The sequence below is a fragment of the Buteo buteo genome, chromosome 6 (genome assembly GCF_964188355.1).
Source record: "Buteo buteo chromosome 6, bButBut1.hap1.1, whole genome shotgun sequence".
NCBI classification, from domain to species: Eukaryota; Metazoa; Chordata; class Aves; order Accipitriformes; family Accipitridae; genus Buteo; species Buteo buteo.
Window position 1 is genome coordinate 32,858,484 of NC_134176.1, and position 19,954 is coordinate 32,878,437.

A 19,954-nucleotide genomic window follows, 5' to 3' on the forward strand; every position below is an offset into this window, starting at 1 on the left:
ACAGAATGGGTCCTGTGGTCATTAACTCACATTAACCACATATAGTCTAGTATCCCAACCCATAGTAGTCACCCACCTAGACCATGCTGTGATTTCCATCTCTCCGGGAAGTTTAGATTCCTATATCATGAACAAGGAATGTATAACTACATTTCTCTTTAAAATGGCACACCAGAGCATGCACCAATATTGTCCTTCAAACATGGAAGCAAGGCCTAGACCACTAAGACAGAGATGAGAACTAGCCTTCGAGAGCTCTATAGCTGTAAGCTATTCTGTGTTTCTGCCAGAACTCCTGAATCCCTATAACTTTGTTCATATTGTGTTTCCTTAACGTCCAGTGCAACTTTCAGGGAATCCTGCTTGTTTCCACTTACACACAGTAGAGAGAAGAAATAGGCCAAGAGAGTGTTGGAAATCAAAACAGGAAGATGTGGTGGAAGTGGTGAACAGGAAGACTTCCAACAGTGGCTGACTGACTTCTAAAGGCACTGCAAGAAGACACAGGATAGGGTCAACCTTTAACCCAGATGTTGAGCAGAGCTTCTAGCTTTGGGCTGAGTAGCTGCCAGAAACTGGCAAAAGAGTTTTTAAGGCAAGTGGTTGGTGTGTCTATTGTTGAGGGTGATCTTATATGTAGTCCTGACTGTTGGAATGCATACCTAACCGTACTTTTAAGACATCTGGCTCCTAATAAAGTTTACAAAGTTCCTAAAAAGATGCAGTGAAATAAAATACTTGCTAGCTGAGAAAATCTCCAATATTTAAGAATTCTTCGCTCATTTATTTTTCTGTAGTTTGAAAACAGCTGTTAAACACCAGTTTAATCAGTTAATGACATTAAAACACTTTGACTTCTGTGACCAGTCAAAACACAACTAGTCCAAATAAATGTTCTACGAAGGCCTTTGGCCTTAAAATTATTTATACAATCTAATAAGCAAACACCTTAAGAAAACTTTACTACCACTTAATTTCTTAATTTGGCCAGCTCTGTACATCAATTCCTTTTCTTTCTTTAATTCATAGAATCATAGAATATCTTGAGTTGGGAGGGACCCATAAGGATCACTGAACACAACTCCCTGCTCCCCACGTGACTACCTAAAACTAAACCATTTGACTCAGAGCATTGTCCAGATGCTCCTTGAACTCTGACAGGCTTGATGCCATGACCACTTCCCCGGGGAGCCTGTTCCGGTGACCAACAACCCTCTCGGTGAAGAACCTTTTCCTAACGTCCAATCTGAACTTCCCCTGACACAGCTTCATTCCATTTCCTCGTGTCCTATCACTGGTCACCAGAAAGAGGAGATCAGCACCTGCCCCTGGGCTGCTCCTCCTGAGGAAGTTGCAGACTGCGATGAGGTCACCCTCAGCCTTCTCTTCTCCAAGCTGAACAAACCAAGTGACCTCAGAAGCTCCTTTTAAGTCTTGCCCTTGAGGCCTTTCACCATCTTGGTCACCCTCCTCTGGACACACTCTAATACTTTCATGTCCTTCTTACACTGAGGCCCCCAAAACTGCCCACAGTACTTGAGGTTGGGCCACACCAGTGCAGTGGAGAGTTGGACAATCACCTCCCTTGACTGGCTAGCTATGCTGTGCTTGATGCACCCCAGAAGACATTTGGCCGTTTTGGCTGCCAAGGCACACTGTTGATTCATATTCAACTTACCATCAACCCCAACCCGTAGATCTCTTTCCATGGGGCTGCTTTCCAGCCTCTCATCCCCCAGTTTGTATGTATAACCAGGATTACCCCATCCCAGGTGCAGAATTTGGCACTTGCTCTTGTTAATTTTCACATGGTTGATGATATACCGATCTCTCTGTAAAACCTCTCTACTCTCAAAGGAATCCACAGCTCCTCCTAATTTAGTATCGTCAGCAAACTTACTTAATGTACACTCAAGTTATTTCAACAGGGAAAAAAAATAATTCATGCATAAGTAACAAAAACTTAGTGAGAAGTCAAGAAATGGTAATGAAGTCTGCTTAAATGCCTATGATACCTGTTATTATTAATATGTTTATTATTGTTATGACTAGGAAGTAAGTAAGACCAAACTCTAGCTTTGCCAGACCAAACATGGAGTAGTGGTTCCTTGCAAAAACCTACAGTATAAACAGATGTGGTGGACATAAGAAAGGAAACAAACAAGGCAATTGAACTGTATGCTGTCAGTAAATGTCTTTACATGTTTTTGGTGGAGGTAGCAGTCCAGGTAGGAGGCAAATAGTATAATTAACTAGAAAGGAAAAAAAGTTCTGTGTCAGCAGCAGAGAAAAAAAGAGGGAGTAAGAAGATAAAGTGAGAAAGAAAAAAGAAAAAAGAGAAAGAAAGAATTAAAGAAAGAAAGAGAGAAAGAAAGAAGGAAAGAGAAGTGCTCAAAGACAAAGGTTAAAATACAACTCTGTCTGCTTTTCCGTTTTTACTCATTGTCTGGCATTTTTCTTTAGCTGAGTGGCTGAGATGGAAGGCACTCAAGGCATGCTCTAGGCTCTTCCTTTCACTAGGTCTGAAGTTTCTCTGTGATGGAGATTACGCAGATCATAATTAATTTATAACACAATTGAAACTGTCTTGCTGGCTTAAGTTTAGGATTTAGATCTGTGGAGCTACTCACCACTTAAAAACCACGCAGTAGAGTAAATACTGTTTAATTGCTTCTGCAATGCATCCACTTACCATTCAGCCAATGATGACAGTTTTCACTTGCTATCAAAAAAGAATTAAAAAGCCCTCAAACAATCAAAAACTGACTACTTGTTACATATATGTGCTACTCCTCAGTTTGGATGGTATACTGCACCAGACTGCCAGAAACCAGTGTTACGTAACTCACTATGTATGTTGGCATTCTGGTCTGAAATGCTCTTAAAGCTCTCCACTCACAAGCACTTCTTTTACCACATAAGAACATCAGCAATTGAAAATGTTAATTAATCAATATTTTTACACTTAAAAGTTATATTTGCTTCTCCCTAACTCTTGTGACACAATGTATTATTTTTTTATATTCATAATATATCCTCTATTTTCAGTGGATCTACTCCAGTTGAACTCTTGGTTTTGTTTTGGTTTGGGTTTTTTTGTTTGTTTGTTTGTTTTTTTCCCCTCTTGACCCAAATATCTGTATAGTTCTTTGTAAAATTCAACTATGTATGATGGTACTGTATACATTCAAGTCAAATATGAAATTCGAATATTTTTTTTCTGCTGGTCTAAAGGCATGGCACCTCTTTGCAAGTGGAATCATAAGAGAATAATACATATAGGCCAGACACAGACTGAAATATGTTGTAAGAAAAACAACTGTTATTAATATATCCATGAATACTATCAGATGAGAAGGAATCAAAATGCAGTCACATAGAGGGAGCTAATTTAAGTGGCTGTTAGACAAATTCCTAGTTCTTTTGCATGCCATAATGAAAACAGAACTGTAGGGGTCATATCAGGGACTTCATTCTGAAAATAAACCACTTAAATTGTGGGAGTTTCACGAGTAGTTTAACATAAACTTCACTCATCTGAAATCAGATTTAACTTCTTTTTAAAGTGAGTTGTCAGACTAAGTATACAGCTAATATCTATTGCTATGTGTTTTGCTTCTTTAGTAAATCCATTAATTTTATTTTGTTGGAGGTAGAAATTTTACTATTGGAAGCTACATTACAGGTACCTAAAGAATGACATATAGCATTTTCTTTTTTTTTTTTTTTTTTTTTTTTTGTGGCTTTACTTTGAAAAGCAGCACATAATGTAAGAGGCATCAGACTGGAAACTAGTTTTTTGCTGGCTGCCTAATGCCATTCCCAGGGTACCATCCCTCTCATGCTTGTGGCAGCGGATATATTTCACTCCTAGTTGCTTTTCAGTGCTAACAGTAAATAAATGAAAATGCCTTTTCCCTGGTCGTTCCCCTAAATGTGCTCACTGCCTTTGCTTATCTAGCATGTATAGGCAAGTTGGCACTCTTCCCAGCATAAAGAGCAAACAAACGCTGGCAGCTATAGGCCTGTGGCACAAACAGCCAAGCTGATTTTCACAAATGGACACACAAGTACTTAGGTCTCTGTTAGAGATTCTAAATCCCAGGAAGTATGCCAAACAGCTGGTCTGCTATTGTCCCAACTTTGCCTTCACTGGGCAATAAAACAAGTATTATTTGCCTTTTGTAATCACTATGTTTATTTCTGCTTTGCAGTTGATACAAACATTGAAAATAGCGGGTCACAATATACTTTATGATCCAGCTGCCAAATGACCACAGGGATGCATCTGAGGCACCTTGCACATTAAGGCACCAGGCACAATAAAGACACATATAGTTCACAAGCACAGGACCTGGACTGTATGTGACAGCTCACTGAATGAAGATAGCAAAGCTGGCCTTGGGATGACATTCAAAATGTATAGAAATATCCAGTTATCAATCTCTCTGAAATCCCTATAGCTGATGGTGACTGTTTTCTAAGCACTGGTACTGAAAATAAGGTTCAAAACTAGCAAAACTTATAAAAACCCATTATCCTTTCGATCTCTTCCTGCTGACTCTGGGAAACCCATTGCAAAATTATGCTGACTTTACATGTTTGCCTTTTTCAGGTGTCTCTCTCCTTTAGTAGGAGAGGTACTTGCTGAGCCTGAGTGAAGGGTAAGAAAGTTCCAAGTAGGTTATTTACTGTAATGTTACCATAGCTACTTTTTTTTTGGCAGTGTGAACTTCCACGAGTATATTATGGGCTTTGTAACTATATTTGTCCTGCTAAACATTTCTGTGTTCAACTCTTAAACACTCTTCTGGTAATTTTCCAGATTTTCCTCTTTGGGGGTAATTCAAGTAATCTACTTTTTCAGAGACATGTCTTGACAGGGTTTTAGACAATATAATCATGCTCTTTATTTTAACATCCCTTCTCTCTACTCGGGTTATTATTTTCTAGATCTGTGTGATTTGTGGTTTTTCACTTTCTCTTTGATTGAATACATATATCATTTCTCATTGTTGTTCTTTTTGTTGTTTTCTCGGGCTATTGACAAAATATTTCTTATATAACAGTTAACAAAAATCCATAAAATGCAAAACAGGTAAAGAACCACAAGTAAAAGCATATTAAGATGCTAACCCGAGATTTTGAAAAGCTAGATTCCACTAACTCTTTGTTAGATACTTGTTATGTGACCTTATCTGGGCACCTCCATTACTAAGATCATCCTGACATCTTCAAACATAGTCAAGTGATGCCTGAGTCTGCTGGCTTCAGACTGGCTCTGAGACCTGCCACATGCCAAAGTAAGGTCCTCAGAAGTGGTGTCTTGGAGCTGCTACACCAGAGCAACCTGATCCTGATCCTGAAGGGAGCACTCTGAGATAGGGGCCAAATATATGGCAGAGGAGAAGCCAAGGTGTAATCCTCACTACAGCATGTCAATTTTACTCTCAGTGATGTCAGAAATCTGCTTTTAAATCCCTAGTCAGCCTAAAGTGGATGGACTGGAGAAATTTTCCTGCATCTCCCCTATTTTTCTTATTTTCATTGTATCTAATGCCATACAAAGCTTGAAGTTTTCTGCCCTACTGCAAAATTGCTTACTCAGTTCTACAAGAACTGTAAAAATATCACCTTCCTAGAAACAGAGGCTTAAGGGGATTTTTCATAATTAAAGACATTTGATTTATGAATTTTTTCATCACCTTTAAATAAAATAATACAAGTAGTAGGGGACAGAGTTTTTTTTTCCCCAAAGGAAAGTAAATTTTCATCCCAAATTAGAATGAAATGGCAAAGTATCAAAATTTCTTCCTGCACTGGAAGCTTGCAAAACTTTCCTCTTAGCAACCTGTTAATTTTAGGTTTTATAATCATACCTGCTACCATATTAAAATTAAATAACTTGTGGGCCGACTGTCTGGGATATCCTGGACAGAAGGATGATGCATGCATGTAAACTGAGGTGCACAAGAGTAACAGCTATTTGTCTGGGATTTCCAGCTGTCCAGCAGCTCAGTCTTAGTTACTGTCACAGTTCCATCAGGGAAGTGACTGGATGGAAAAAAAAAAAAAAAAAAAAAAAGATAGAGAGAGAAGATGTTTAAAAACATTAAACAAGTCTCAAAGTAGGAGAATTAAGGTATATGACTATTGCAATTATAATATTTTCTTTTTATTCATTAAGCTACTGTTGGATGCTTGCTTTCTTCTCAGTTTGATACAAACCTGAATACCATGATGATTTATTATAATTCCATATGCACTATGAACTCCAAATGCTGGGTAAGCTAAATCTCTCAGAGTATAGAGCTATAGTATAAAGCTCTAGGAGCTTTAGTCATGCATTTAACCAGAGGGGAAACTGAAGTACTTTATTGGAAATATAATTCTATCAGTGATTCCTCCCTGTAGAAAAGGGCTATGGGCCATCCTAACTAAAACTGCTACACGCTTCTGTAGTGACTAACACAAGGGCAAACAAATATTGAAAAAATCTGAAACATTTTAAAATTTCATTTTTACAAATCAAAATGTCAAGAATCAGATCCACTTGTCCCAAGATAAAATTTTATATTCAGAATTCCCTAAAACAATTTTGAAGTTTTGTGGTAAAATTGAGATTTTTACATGGAAAACTTTTCATTACAAAAAGTTTGAGCAGAAATTTTCCAAAAGATCAACAGGTTTATTTCGACAATCTTTCAAATCACTGTCAGCTATCAATGCCTTTAGTGAACTAGTCTGATAGTAGCAATGTTAAAAAGAGAATATTAACAGATTAACTACTCTTAGATCTCATTCTGTCCCTTCTAACATTCTTCATTCATCATGAAATTAATGAATGTTATTAATGTTTTTCTCCAGTCTTTACAATTAACACTATTCCTCAAATTGGCTCAGCTCAGAGAAAGTGAGACGTTTCTCATCTTGTATCTCCCTGGTGATGTAAACTGGCAGAAGAGATAGCAGCATGACTTAAATCTGTTACTACTAAATACCCAAATCTTCGGATACAAATTAGTCAGGGGTGACATGAACATCACTAAATAATTTGTCTTTAGAATTCCACTATTTTATGTTGTGGTGAGCTATTAGCACATGGATACACTGTCAGTAAGGAATGATTCCTATTATTCCTCTGAAATTATATCCATAGTGTCTCTATTAAAATTGCCATACTGCAACTGCAATATTACAGTGTTACAGTATAAAAGTAGTAATTGTCAAAAAGTAAGGTAGCTTGTGCGTGAAATTTAAGAAGAGGGACCAGTTTATGAATATCAATAGAAAGGGACTACAGAAGAAGATGCTGGTACAGAGAACTAATGGTTAATGGAGACAATGAAAGTGGAATCTATGTCCATGCAAGAACATACAAGGCTATCCCAGCAAGTCTCCCAGTGGCTCCCATACATTCAGAATCAGGCTACACAGGAGGAAGAAAGAAACTGAGTTAGAAGGTAAAGGAGAAAATAAGAGGGAAGTATGACAGATGAAATAGGTGAGACCTATGGTAGAGTAAGAAGGTAAACAGTAGGCTAGGCATTGAGGAAGAATTAGTTAATGAAGAGGTGTTTGTAGAGGCCATAATCACTTAATTCCTGACAATTCAAGATTATTTAACATTCCAAACTTTATTCCTGATTTTTTAAATCCTATATCTGTGTTCAACTCCTTTCACATTGCTACTCATATTCTAAATAACAAGGCTATTTTATCCTTTGAAAGAGCAGCAGACTCTACTATTTGTTGCATAGTACATAAGTCATCATTATGTCAGGATTTATGTAAAAATAATACTTTTTTTTTTTTTTTACCATGAAGACAGCTAGAGAACACTAGGGTAAACATATAGATGAGGACTCAGAGTCAGCAGCATAATGAACTACTTTCTATGTGTCTTTGGCAATTTGAGGTACACACAACAGAAATAATTTTCTATGCATAATTCTTTCAAATTCTTGTACATTGTACGATCTGGCCTAGAGTTCTATTTCCAGATCACTTTTTGATCTTTACAAAACATCACATAGTATCACTGTCTATTTGCAAATAGTAGTTATATTTTAGCCCATTCTTTTGCAAAGGAGACAGCCAGTTACATCAATATGTATACTCACATGTATAGTGATTTTCTCTTAGTTGCCTCCATACTATAGGTTAATTGATACTATAAAAAAAGGTTTTTTTTTTCAACTTTAACAGATGTAGCAGGCTTTCTCAGAAGTAGTCTTAGTGGAAAACAGATTCTGGAAGGAAAACAGATTCTGGAAGTCTTTAAAGCCCTCTTTCTAAAAAGGCAGGAGGAACCTTTGGTAGGAAAGTAATCCCAAGTATTCAGTTCTCTCTTGTTTTTAAAGTCAGGAGCTCAGTAAAGTCAGGAGTTCTTCAGTTTTGGAACTTGTTTTTTCCTCTTTGCTTGTAAGAAAGAGCTTGGCTACGTGACACTTAAAACACTTGCACACAGGTGTGCGGAGATCTCTCTCTCCTTAGCTTTCCTTCCCAAGGAATTAAAACCAAGATCAACAAAGTTGAACTGCAGAACATGATGGTTCTTTGATTTCTAACTTACAGACTGAATGGCCTTCAAGATTCTTGTAAGTTTCTCAACAAAATAAGCAAGGGAGAAGTATTTAGTTCCTCCCTGCATTACTCTGTGATAGAACAGCTCTTTGATCTTTAGCCAGAGATTGGAGCTGCATATGATTACTCAGTGTTTCTCACTGAGCAAGAGCTAAGGGTATTGGGCAAAATTATCAGGCACCAGCCCAGGACAAACAAAAGGTAAGTCTCATGTAATGCATAACTAAACTGTAGAAACCATTAGCACAGAATGTTGTGAATGAAAACATTTCATAAGGATTCAAAAGTGATTAGATGTTCCAGTAGAAGCTGTTTTACACAAAATCCTGGGTATACTACAGAAACAATCTTGCCCTTGATAATCCTCCTCTGTCGAATGTCTACTATTGGCTATTTGAGAGTCAGAAGACGGGGCTAACAGCATTTTTCACGTCAACGTGGTCATTCCTATAATATGTTCTATGCTCGCAAACTGGTGTGCAGAGTAAGTTCTTCCAGTTTCTGACACACGTGATCTCTTGATCACACCACATAGCATGTTGTTTGGTGCAGTTTATAAAACATTTGAGTAACCCTAGCATTCTCGGGAATGAAAAACACTATCAGCTCATTCACTCCTAATGTTAAAATATTCATTCTACTGAAGTTTCAGCAATAGTTATTTTTCACTTGGCCTTTTGTCTTTTGAAAAGCCAGCTGTTCTCTCAGTTTCAGATGACCCCTTTAAGTATAATGAGAATATTATAGAACTTTGAAGGCTTGAAAGCACTGCTTGTTGCTATGCTATAATAAATGATCATTTCAGTACATTGACACAGCATTCTTTTACCATGCATAATTTTGCACTTAACATTTGCATCATTAAATCTTAACATTCATTCAAATACATAATTTAATACAAGTGTTTTTCACATGTACAGTCTTTCTGTTTGACTCAAAGAAACTTAAGACTTCAGAAGCAAAGTGCACATAATTTAACTCTTTGGTGATTCAGACCCAGGGAAACCTGATGCAATCCTTTAATTTCAATTAAATTATACATTCTTATCTCAGGTCTATCATTGATCTGTACATGCTTTTGGAAAAAAAGAAAAAGTGTGCCATATTCCCTGTGTTCACAGAATCACAGAATGTTTGAGGTTGGAAGGGACCTCTGGAGGCTGTCTTGTCCATCCCCCTGATGAAGCAGGGCCACCTAGAGCTACTTGCTCAGGACCATGTCCAGGTGACTTTTGAGTATCTCCAAGGATGGAGGCACCACAAACTCACTAGGCAACCTGTACCCATGCTTGGTCACCCTCACAGTAAAAAAGTGTTTCCTGATGTTCAGACAGAAACTCCTGTGTTGCCGTTTGTGCCCACTGCCTCTGGTCCTGTCACTGGGCACCACTGAAAAGAGCCTGTCTCTGTCTTCTTTACACTCTCCCTTCAGGTATTTATAGACATTGATGAGATCCCTCCTCCAAGCCTCCTCTTCTCCAAGCTAAACAGTCCCAGCTCTCTCAGCCTGTCCTCATATGAAAGGTGCTCCAGTCACTTAGTCACCTTCATGGCCCTTCACTGGACTGTCTCCAGTAGCTCCAGTGCTGAGTAGAGGGGAAGGTTCACCTGCCTTGACCTGTTGGCAACACTTCTAATGCAGCCCAGGATACCATTGGCCTTTATTGCCATGAGGGCATATTGCTGGCTCATGCTCTACTTGTCCACCAGAACCCCCAGAGCTTTTTCTGCAAAGCTGCTTTCCAGCCTTGTGGCCCCCAGCATGTATTGGTGCATGAGGTTTTTCCTCCCTATGTGCAGGATTTTGTACTTACCCCTTGTTGAAGTTCATGAAGTTCCTCTCAGCCCATTTCTCCAGCCTGTGGAGGTCCTTCTGGATGGCAGCACAACCCTCTGGCATCTCAGCCACTCCTCCTAGTTTTGTGTCATTGCCAAACTTGCTGAGGGTACACACTGCCCCATTATTCATATAATTAATGAAGATGTTAAACAGGATTGGACTCAATATTGACCTCTGAGGTAAATTGCAAGTGACGGGCCTCCAATGAGACTTCAAGCCACTGATCACCACCCTCTGGGCCCAGCCATTCAGCTAGTTTTCAATCCACCTCACTGCTCATCCAGCCTGAACTTAATTAGCTTCTCTATGATGACCTTAGGGGTGACAGTGTTGAAAGCCTTACTGAAGTCTAGGTAGAGAATATCCACCACTGTCTCCTCACCAAGCTAGTCATTCTGTCACAGAAGGTTATCAGATTGGTCAAGCATGACTTTCCCTTGGTGAATCTGTGCTGACAACTCCTGATGACTTTCTTGTCATTCATGTGCCTGGAAATGGTTTTCGGGCTTAGCTGCTCCATCACCTTCCCAGAGATCAAGGTGAGGCTCTCCAGCCTGTCCTCTTTCTTGACCTTCTTGAAGACAGGAGTGACATTTCCTTTCCTCCAGTCTTAGGGCACCTCTCCCAGTTGCCATGATCAATAAAAGATTTTCAAGAGTGGCCTTACAATGACATCTGCCAGCAACCTCAGCACTTGTGGGTGTATCCCACTAGGGCCCATGGACTTATATATGTCCAGCTTGCTTAAGTATTGCCTGACCTGGGAAGAGTACATCCACCAACAGCTTCCACCAACATTACGTCTTCCTTGCTTCTGCCTTTCCCTCTGGGACCTGGGATTCCTGAAGGCTGGTCTTGCAAGTAAAGCTGAGGCAGAGAAGGCACTCAGTACCTCAGCCTTTTCCAAATGCTATGTAACCGGTCCCTGCTGACTCATTCAGCAGCAGGCATACTTTTTTCCTAGCCTTCTTGTTGTCACCTATGGACTTATAGAAGCCCTTCTTGTTGTCTTTGACATCCCTGGCCGGATAAAATTCCAGCTGGGATTTGGCTTTCCTAACTTCATCCCTGGATGTTCGGACAATGTCTCTGTATTGCTCCCATGTTACCTGTCCTTGCTTCCACCATCTGTGTGATTCCTTTCTGTGTTTGGTTTTGGAGTTTGTTCATCCATGTAGGCCTCTTGGCATTTTTGCCTGACTTTCTATTCATTGGGATGGAACTCTTTTGAGCTTGGAGGAAGTAATCCTTGAATATTAACCAACTTTCTTGGGCCCTTCTTCCTTCCAGGGCCTTAACCCATGGCATTCTACCAAGCAGATCTTTGAAAAGGCCAAAACCTGCTCTCCTGACGTCCAGGGTTGTAAGCTTGCTTTCCCCCCCCTCCCCTCTCCCCTCATGATCCTGAACTCCACTGTCTCATGGTCAGTGGAACCAAGGCTGCCTTTGACATTCACATCCCCCATGAGCCCTTCATTGCTGGTGAGTTTGAGGCCCAACAGAGCATCTCTCTTTGTTGGGTCATCTATCACCAGGGTGAGGAAGTTGTCATCAACGTCCTCCTGGATTTCTTATGCCCTGCTGTGCTGTCCTTCTAACAGATATAAAGTTGGTTTAAGTCCCCCATGAGGACAAGGGCCTGCAAAACTGAGAATGCTCCTACCTGCTGTGTATAGGGCCTCGTCCCCTTGTTCTTCCTGGTCAGGCAGCCTGTAGTAAACACCCACTACAATGTCACCCCTATGTGTCTTCTCTTTAACCCTTACCCATAAGCTCTCAGCTGGCTCATCAACCATCCCCAGGCATACATTCCAGCTGTTCTCTCACATATAGAGCTACTCTTCCTCCTCGTCTTCCCAGCCTGTCTTTCCTAAAGAGCCTGTATCTCTCCACTGCAACACTCCGGTCAAGGGAGCCATGCCACCATATCTTCGTGATCCCAGCAGGATCATAGCCCTGCAGCTGCACCCAGAGCTCTAATTCACATTCATTCCTCATGTTGCAAGCATTAGTGTATGTGCACGTCAGGGTGTTACAAGGCAACATTCATTGTACTGTCTTCTCCAACTTATAAAACTCCAGCTACCTTCACAGTAATCAGATAAGCCTCATGCTTGATTTTTACTGGTGTTGGTGAAGGACCATTTTTTGACCTAGAAGTGGTTCATATTTTTATTGCATTTTAGCTTCACCTCTAAACCTCTTTGTTTCAAAACTGTGGTTAACCTGTTTTTGCATTCCTCTCCCATGCAAAGGTGCTTAAGTTTAAGTAGAGTGCAGCAAAGAAGAACTCATTCTAGTGCCAAGACAACTTGAAAAGGTAAGATGTGACCAAGAACTCAGAGGTTTTGAAAAGGTTTGCTACCATCTTAAAAAATCCTCAAACTTTGCCTTTGCAAAAACAAAATAAAGGGATTACCTCCATCTTCTATCATTGAAAACTGTCAGCCACATGTCAAATGAAAGCTAGTAGAGAATTCTTAGGCTTCTAATATTTTAAGGGTATAAAGCAGAGGATAATAATAATTATAACAAATGCTATTTTTAGTAATTTTTCTCCTTAATACATTTCAGCTGACTCCATGGTGCTCATAGATTAATTTGAATTTATGGATATAAAGTGATATAAATAAGTAGATAGTTTTATTCATTGTTCTTTTCATTCCTGTGTGGTCCTCTTAAAAGATTGAACCTTCTGGGAAAGATGTTGAAGCATTTTCCTTCTTTGTAACTGGACACTTGAGAGTTTTGTCCCCAAAATCCCAGCATCAGGTTGCCTTGCAGTCCTTGTTGTTCTGGATGCCACAAGACTTGGGTGCACATGGAAAACTGCTCCACTATTATTAGGTGAGAAGGCTGCACCCCTTTCCCTGAGTTTGGGGTTAGGTGTTATGATATTGTATTGCTCATTAATTAGTTGTTAGGCAACTTGCTATAGTTGTCTATGTGTAGGCATGAAGACAGTGTTTGTAAAGCAATACAAGTTGTTCCAAGCATAGCTGTCAGTCTTAGCAACTAAAGCCTGCAATCACATTTCTTATTTTGAAGTCTCATTGCGAGATTTTTCAGGAATTAGAACTGCACCTTCAGACCTCTCTGTGGTCTGGCTTAAGCTGTCTTTGGGATTATCTCTTCTTGTGAAATCCTGACTACTGACAACAGGTACATTCAAATGGAAAAGAAATATTATCTGCCTCAGGAATAAATCCTATAAGTATTCAAAAGACAGCTTTCTCCGAGCCTATCAATCAGCAAGTCATGTAGGAGAGAATTCAGACATCACTAAGTAAACATGATGACTTGCTCTGTGCTGAAAATACTGATGCTGAATATTCAATATGTAATGAAATAACACAAAAATAGTTGTTTGGACTGATTTAAACATCTGTAACCAGAATCTTTCCCAGAAAGAAAAGTGAGGTACACATTGTGTAGTTTTACAGTGACAGTTAAATATAACACGTACCTACAGCTTTTGGAAGCATCTAGAAAAGCAGAGGAATTGTGGGAAAGTGAGAAACAAGCCATGTGTTGCTTTCTTCTCATGTTAGACTAATAGATACTAAAGGAAAGAGTTGCAGATAGCCAGTGCATCTTCATTTAAAGCAGTTTGTATAATCTTTTTTGTCTCCTTAGTTTTGTGAGGTTTCATGAGGGAGGAAGGGGGTGGTTCTTTAAGATGCTGAGAGGAAGAATGGGATCCCCCAGAGTTCCTAGGAACTTCAGTTTCAGAAAAAATAGCAGTCATCTAAAAAACCTTTCTTGCATTATATGGTTTTTACTGATACTTCTGTTTGCTTCATATTCTAGGAGAGCATTTTGTTTCTTACTGGCTTACAGACTGTTCTGGAAAAGAAGACAGACGGCCAAAAGATCACTGGAATATTTCTGCTTCTAATGAAGAATTACATTTTGTTCTGGAGTGTCAGACAAGTGCATAAGACAATGCAGATCATCAATTCTTTTTTTTTTTCTTTTCTTTTTTTCCTGGAAGAGCCTGTCATTTCTATCTCAGAAACTTGAAATATGCATGTGTGCATGAGTGCAGTGATACTACATTTAATGTCATCATACAGAACAGTTGATATATTGCTGGATTAAACAGAATAGTTTCATTTTCCTTGGGCTTATCGATTAGAAAAGTAAAAACTCAAAAAATAATAAAAATCATAAAATAAAACTTCTCATTTATGGCAATATTTTGCCATTAAAGTTGCTGGATTTCAGTTGTTTGACATCTTTAATGGCTCATGACCATATCCAGTGGAAGCCATGTTGACCCGGTGTATCATACCATCCAAGAAGAAAAGAAGGATACATGAAGATAACATCTACTTGAATTTAATTTGTGTGAGCACATATGGGTTCCAACAATGGAGAACTAGACTTACCATGAGTCTAAACTTGCCCAAGCATAATTTTAAGGCATATCAGTCTACAGCTGGTGCCAAAAAATAGTTCTGTACAATACCTCTACTTGTTGTAGATAAAAGCAACTCTTTCTTTGACTTGTTTCCTTTAACCAATGTGAGGAACAGATGCATACTTATGCACAAATTAACTCATGTGGGAGAGGTATGGGAAACATTAGGAAAAACTCTCTAGCTAGATGTCAATCCCTGAATTAGATCACTTAGAAAAAATGTGGCATTTCAACCACTGTTGGTTGTGGGGTTTTTTTAAGAACATGTTAGCTAGAATTAAAGTGATCCATCGACAGATATTTAACTAAGAAGTACTGAATGCCAGTACTTCAAATGCCCCCTCCCTTAATTAGAGTGGGAATGTGGTTAAGGAAGCTATTCCTTGTTATTTCTTAGTGGTGAACTGTGAGCATTTGGCTGAAACTCCGTGACAGTGTGAGCATGACTAATTCTCAAGACTGAGACTTATGAACAGTCCCCCCCTCCTTTGTCTACACAAAAACATTTTATTTGCCCATATCGTATTTGAGACATAACATACAGCAGAGTGACTGATGTGTGGATAATTAAGTCCCAATACCATACTAAACTGGTGAAACTGGTACACATAAGAGATTCGTAAGACCTTAGCTGCATAGCTGGCCAAGCAGTAGCAGAAAACTTCCAACTGAGGCAGCAAGAGAAGTGACTGAGAACCTGAGGTAAGCCAGCAGCAGAGCATTGTGACATAATATATTACAAAGTATGTAAGTTCTCAAAATCAGCATAGTTGAATCTTCTATTAACCTGGCTTCTAGGGTGCAACGCCAATTTTTTCTACTGAGAGAATAATTTCAAAACCGTGTTAGAACACATACGTAATACAAGGAACTTCAGTTTCTTTGCTCCTTTTTTCTTACATATACGGTCCCACGTTGTTACATGTGCATACAATTCTGGAAAGATATCAGTAGTTCCAAACATTTCTGGCTAGAATATTAGTGAAACTAGGAGAATAAATCCACAGATAAGCAACCCATGCTTCAACTTCTACTCATTGTTTTGGGAGTTTTGTTGGTTTTGGTTTTGTTGGTTGGGTTTTTTTTGTTTGTTTGTTAGTTTGTTTTTTTAATGAAAATTGTAAGACTTTTTGCTGCTGAAACAACTTTGGGTGTACTGTGAGCCAAGCATGTCTTTTTATACAAATACAACCTGGAACATTTATCAAATGTTTATGTTTTCCATTCTAAAGCCTCAAATAAATACAGAATATATTTATATTGGTTGATATGTATAAAAATATTTTAAAATTATCTAATATTTTCTTCAAATTTTTATTAATATGCATATAATAATAATAATAATTCCTGTGAAGATACCATATGTTTATGACTGCAGATCCTATATACGGTTTTGAGAAAAAATAGATTCCTTTAAAATGGGGGTAAAAATACTTCCTAGACTTTCCTTCCAGAGATCTTACAGAAAAATTACAGCTTTTGATCATGCTGTTGGGATTGAATTTCCCAACTACTTAGAAGTTTGTTAAAAAAGTGAAATCTCTCACGTCACCCTTAAAGTAGTGTAGTTTTAATTTTAATTTCATTTAGATATTAAAGCAAAGAACTGTCAGTGGATACATGAAAACTAAAACATAATGCATAGGTAATTCCACATTAATTTCCTATGTGTACATGAAGTCACAACCCTATCAGTTTTGCCATTAATGTCACATATTTGTTGTCAGAAATTTAATCACAAAATTCACACCAGAAGAATGTGGGCTGCCTCTTTTATTGCTATTACACAAGGAATATTATTAAATTAAGAAAAAAATACAAACAATTAAATCAATGTTTCCAAGATATCAGTGTTATTAAAATAAAATCTACTTTATTGTAACCCAAAGATGTATTATAATGTAACCCTTATCGGTTTTTTATGTCTTACTGGTAAGAAAATAAAAAACCCCTTCTTTCCATATGTTACCTATAGAATCTTTGGATAATGTTTACTATAAAAGAACTTGCTTTCAAGAGGACATAATGCAGAAAGACTGTGTGCCATTGGTGAAGTGGATTTAACCACATAAAAACTGGTATAAAGAGAGAGACAACAGTGCAGGAATGATCTCTTAGGAGCTACTACAGCCCTGCTTTGAATATTTTTAAGCCCTAAAGCGGTGGTATCATATACTTAGAGGGAAAACTTCATTTTTGCAGATTGCTTTGCTTTATTTCCACAAGTGCACTCAACCCATTGAAAGATCCCAATTTCAAAGGGAAAATAGAAAATTGGTGGAAAGGGAAATTCCCTCACTTTCCAATATAAATATACTAGCTTTTGGCAAAATTTTTCTGCAGTGTTGAACCTTTTCTATTATGTATGGATATATAGATAGCAGGGAGTTTGATAGGAGGAAGAGTGGATTTTTCAGGAACCACCATTAGGAGAGTGCATGCAGGCTGACTGTAATTTCAACTTTTTTTGGTGGACTAAGATTTAAGTATCTGTTTAGAGAGAAGGTCTGCCAGAAAATGTAGTGTAAATGGGGTGACTTTCCATTTGGACACAGCACTTTGTCCCTAAAGAAGCCTAGATAAACAGTTTACACTGTAGAGCTAGATGAGATGAAACCTACCCTTGGATAATTCTGACAAACTGGATTCAAACTGCATAGGTGATCCTTTAGGCTGCTTAAGAATCATAGAATATAAATGTTTTGTGCTGGCTTTGTTACTTAGGATGGGGAATAGATTCCTCTAGAGCTATACATCTTGGCTTCTGCTTGTTTTGTGCTTATTATTTATGTCCATTCCAAAAATAGATGGTTTTGACCAGCACTTATCTGATTAAGGCACAAGTCACTTCCTCATGGCACACTATATTTAGTTTAGAGAGTAAGCTTATTTTTGTAGGAAAGACTATACATGTATACAATCTTGTGTATTTTTATTAAATTCTGAATAATGTAAACATAATGGTTAATGGAATTTCACATTAATTCTCTATAAGTAGAATGTTTAAAACGGTCATGTTTTTATTCTTGGTGTTAAACTGCAGGTTAATAATGTTCAAAACTATTTTGAATCCCATTGATTTGAATCATCGACACCAATGACTGCTCACCAGTGAGATAGTAGAATTTAGATGTCGCTATACGAAAACAAGAATTTAAAAGAAAAGGCAAACCTTTGATTATTTTTTCTTGTAAAATTTTACAATAATCAATTTAAAAGAAAATTGATATAGCTCATGGGGGTTTCACTCCTCGGCACTTCAAACTATTTTGTTTCTGTCTTTTCCCAGTTACACGAAATATGATCTTCTCTATACCCTGCTTTGAGATGCTGCCAATAATACTGCATTTGATAGCCTTCTCTGCTGGGCGAAGATAATGTTAATGTTAATATATGAAAATAAAGCACAGTCAGTGTATGCTTTTTGTGACAGTAGGAAAAAGTCTTTAAATAATAATAGTGGAATTTTTTGTCTTTACGACTGAAACAAATTAAGCTTGAGTGGAAGATCCCTTAAGATGAGTCATCATGTTATTGCAAGGAATTGCAGTAAAAAGAACATGTATCAGCTTGTAGTCTCTCAAGATGTCTGCACTGCTTAACCGTCAAAGATTAGACTTACATTTTCCTGGCACCCTTACTGTGGCATCCTCTGGCTTCTATTCATCAGACCTTTGTTGACATTTTCAGGAGATTTCTTATTTAATTTGACTGTGAGTGGACATGTTATTGAATTACTAACATGTTGCTCTGTTTGAACAGCAAGTTCTTGTTCACTCTGGGTTAACATTACCCTAAGAGTAATAGCACAGAAGTAATTATTGGGTTATTAATTTAACAAAGTCTTCATTTTAATTGTAATCTGGTTCAATTTTGAAAATAAAGCTATAGACTTGACACTTAATTTTAACATTTAAAAAAAATAATTTCATAAATCACAGGAAGTATAACTGCCAGTGGCTTTATAAGAGCTAACATTTTATTGTTATTAACAGTTCTAGATAAAAGAAGTTTACAACTCAGTACAGCTTTATAATTAAGTTTATACAGTTTGATTTTTGATACATAGCTATATCTACAGGTATGATAGACTGCAGTTTAGGCACACTGGTTATTTGCAGTAGGGATGGGGACGACGATCCGCAGATGAATTTGTTCAGGAATCCATGCTGTGACTTATCCATTAATCATGAAGCATCATGCTTATGCAAATGTGCAGCAGCCCGATTAGGCATACAGGATAGAATATTGGGAATAAAGTTATAAACTATTGGGCCTCTGAAATACGATCCTTGGCCAAATTTTCAAAAGCAAAGTAGATCTGAGATGCCTTTTTACTTTTGAAAACAGGTGTACAATTGTCTTCTTAGTGCTTATTTCATGCCTTCAACTTTAAAATAAAGCTTTATCCCAGTTGGCATGATTTTTTCCTAGTCACTGAAGAGTAGCTGTGGATATTCTGAATCACTGACAAGAAAATAAAATGTTCATTCAGAGCACAGACGTGCTAAGAATGTTGAGAATGCTTTAATATTTGGAGAATTTTTGCTGTGTGTTTTGAGCATTCTGCCTTCTGAAAATATTGAGGCTGGATTTGGCACTTTCTTCCTTCTTGCTACAACATGTGATTGATCAAAATATCTGATTTGCATTCTGAAAATTCAATGTTTTAAATGCAAATATGCAGAATATTAAACATTCCACTTCAGAATACAAGGTTTCATTACACATATTAATTCATACTCTTGTCCAGAAATTACTCTTCAACAAAATTACCAGCATGCATGTTTCCGTCCATGGATGTTTGTCAGATTTTCTTCACATTTATTAGAAGGACTGGGTAAAAATTAAACCATAATTTACTTACCTTTTTGAAGCTGCTGTATAGAAAAGGAAATTAGTATTTACAATCAAAGTCACTAGTGGCACAGTAAACACAGCACAAACTCTTTCATGACAGTCCTAAAATAATGGTACCTTTCACTACATAAACCCATCTTGTTTGTTGGGGTTTTGCCATTTGGTCCATGCATTCTTCACTTGTTCACAGATTAGTGTGTAGATCAAATTGCTTCTATGGTGAAACACGTGGTGCTTTTTATGTG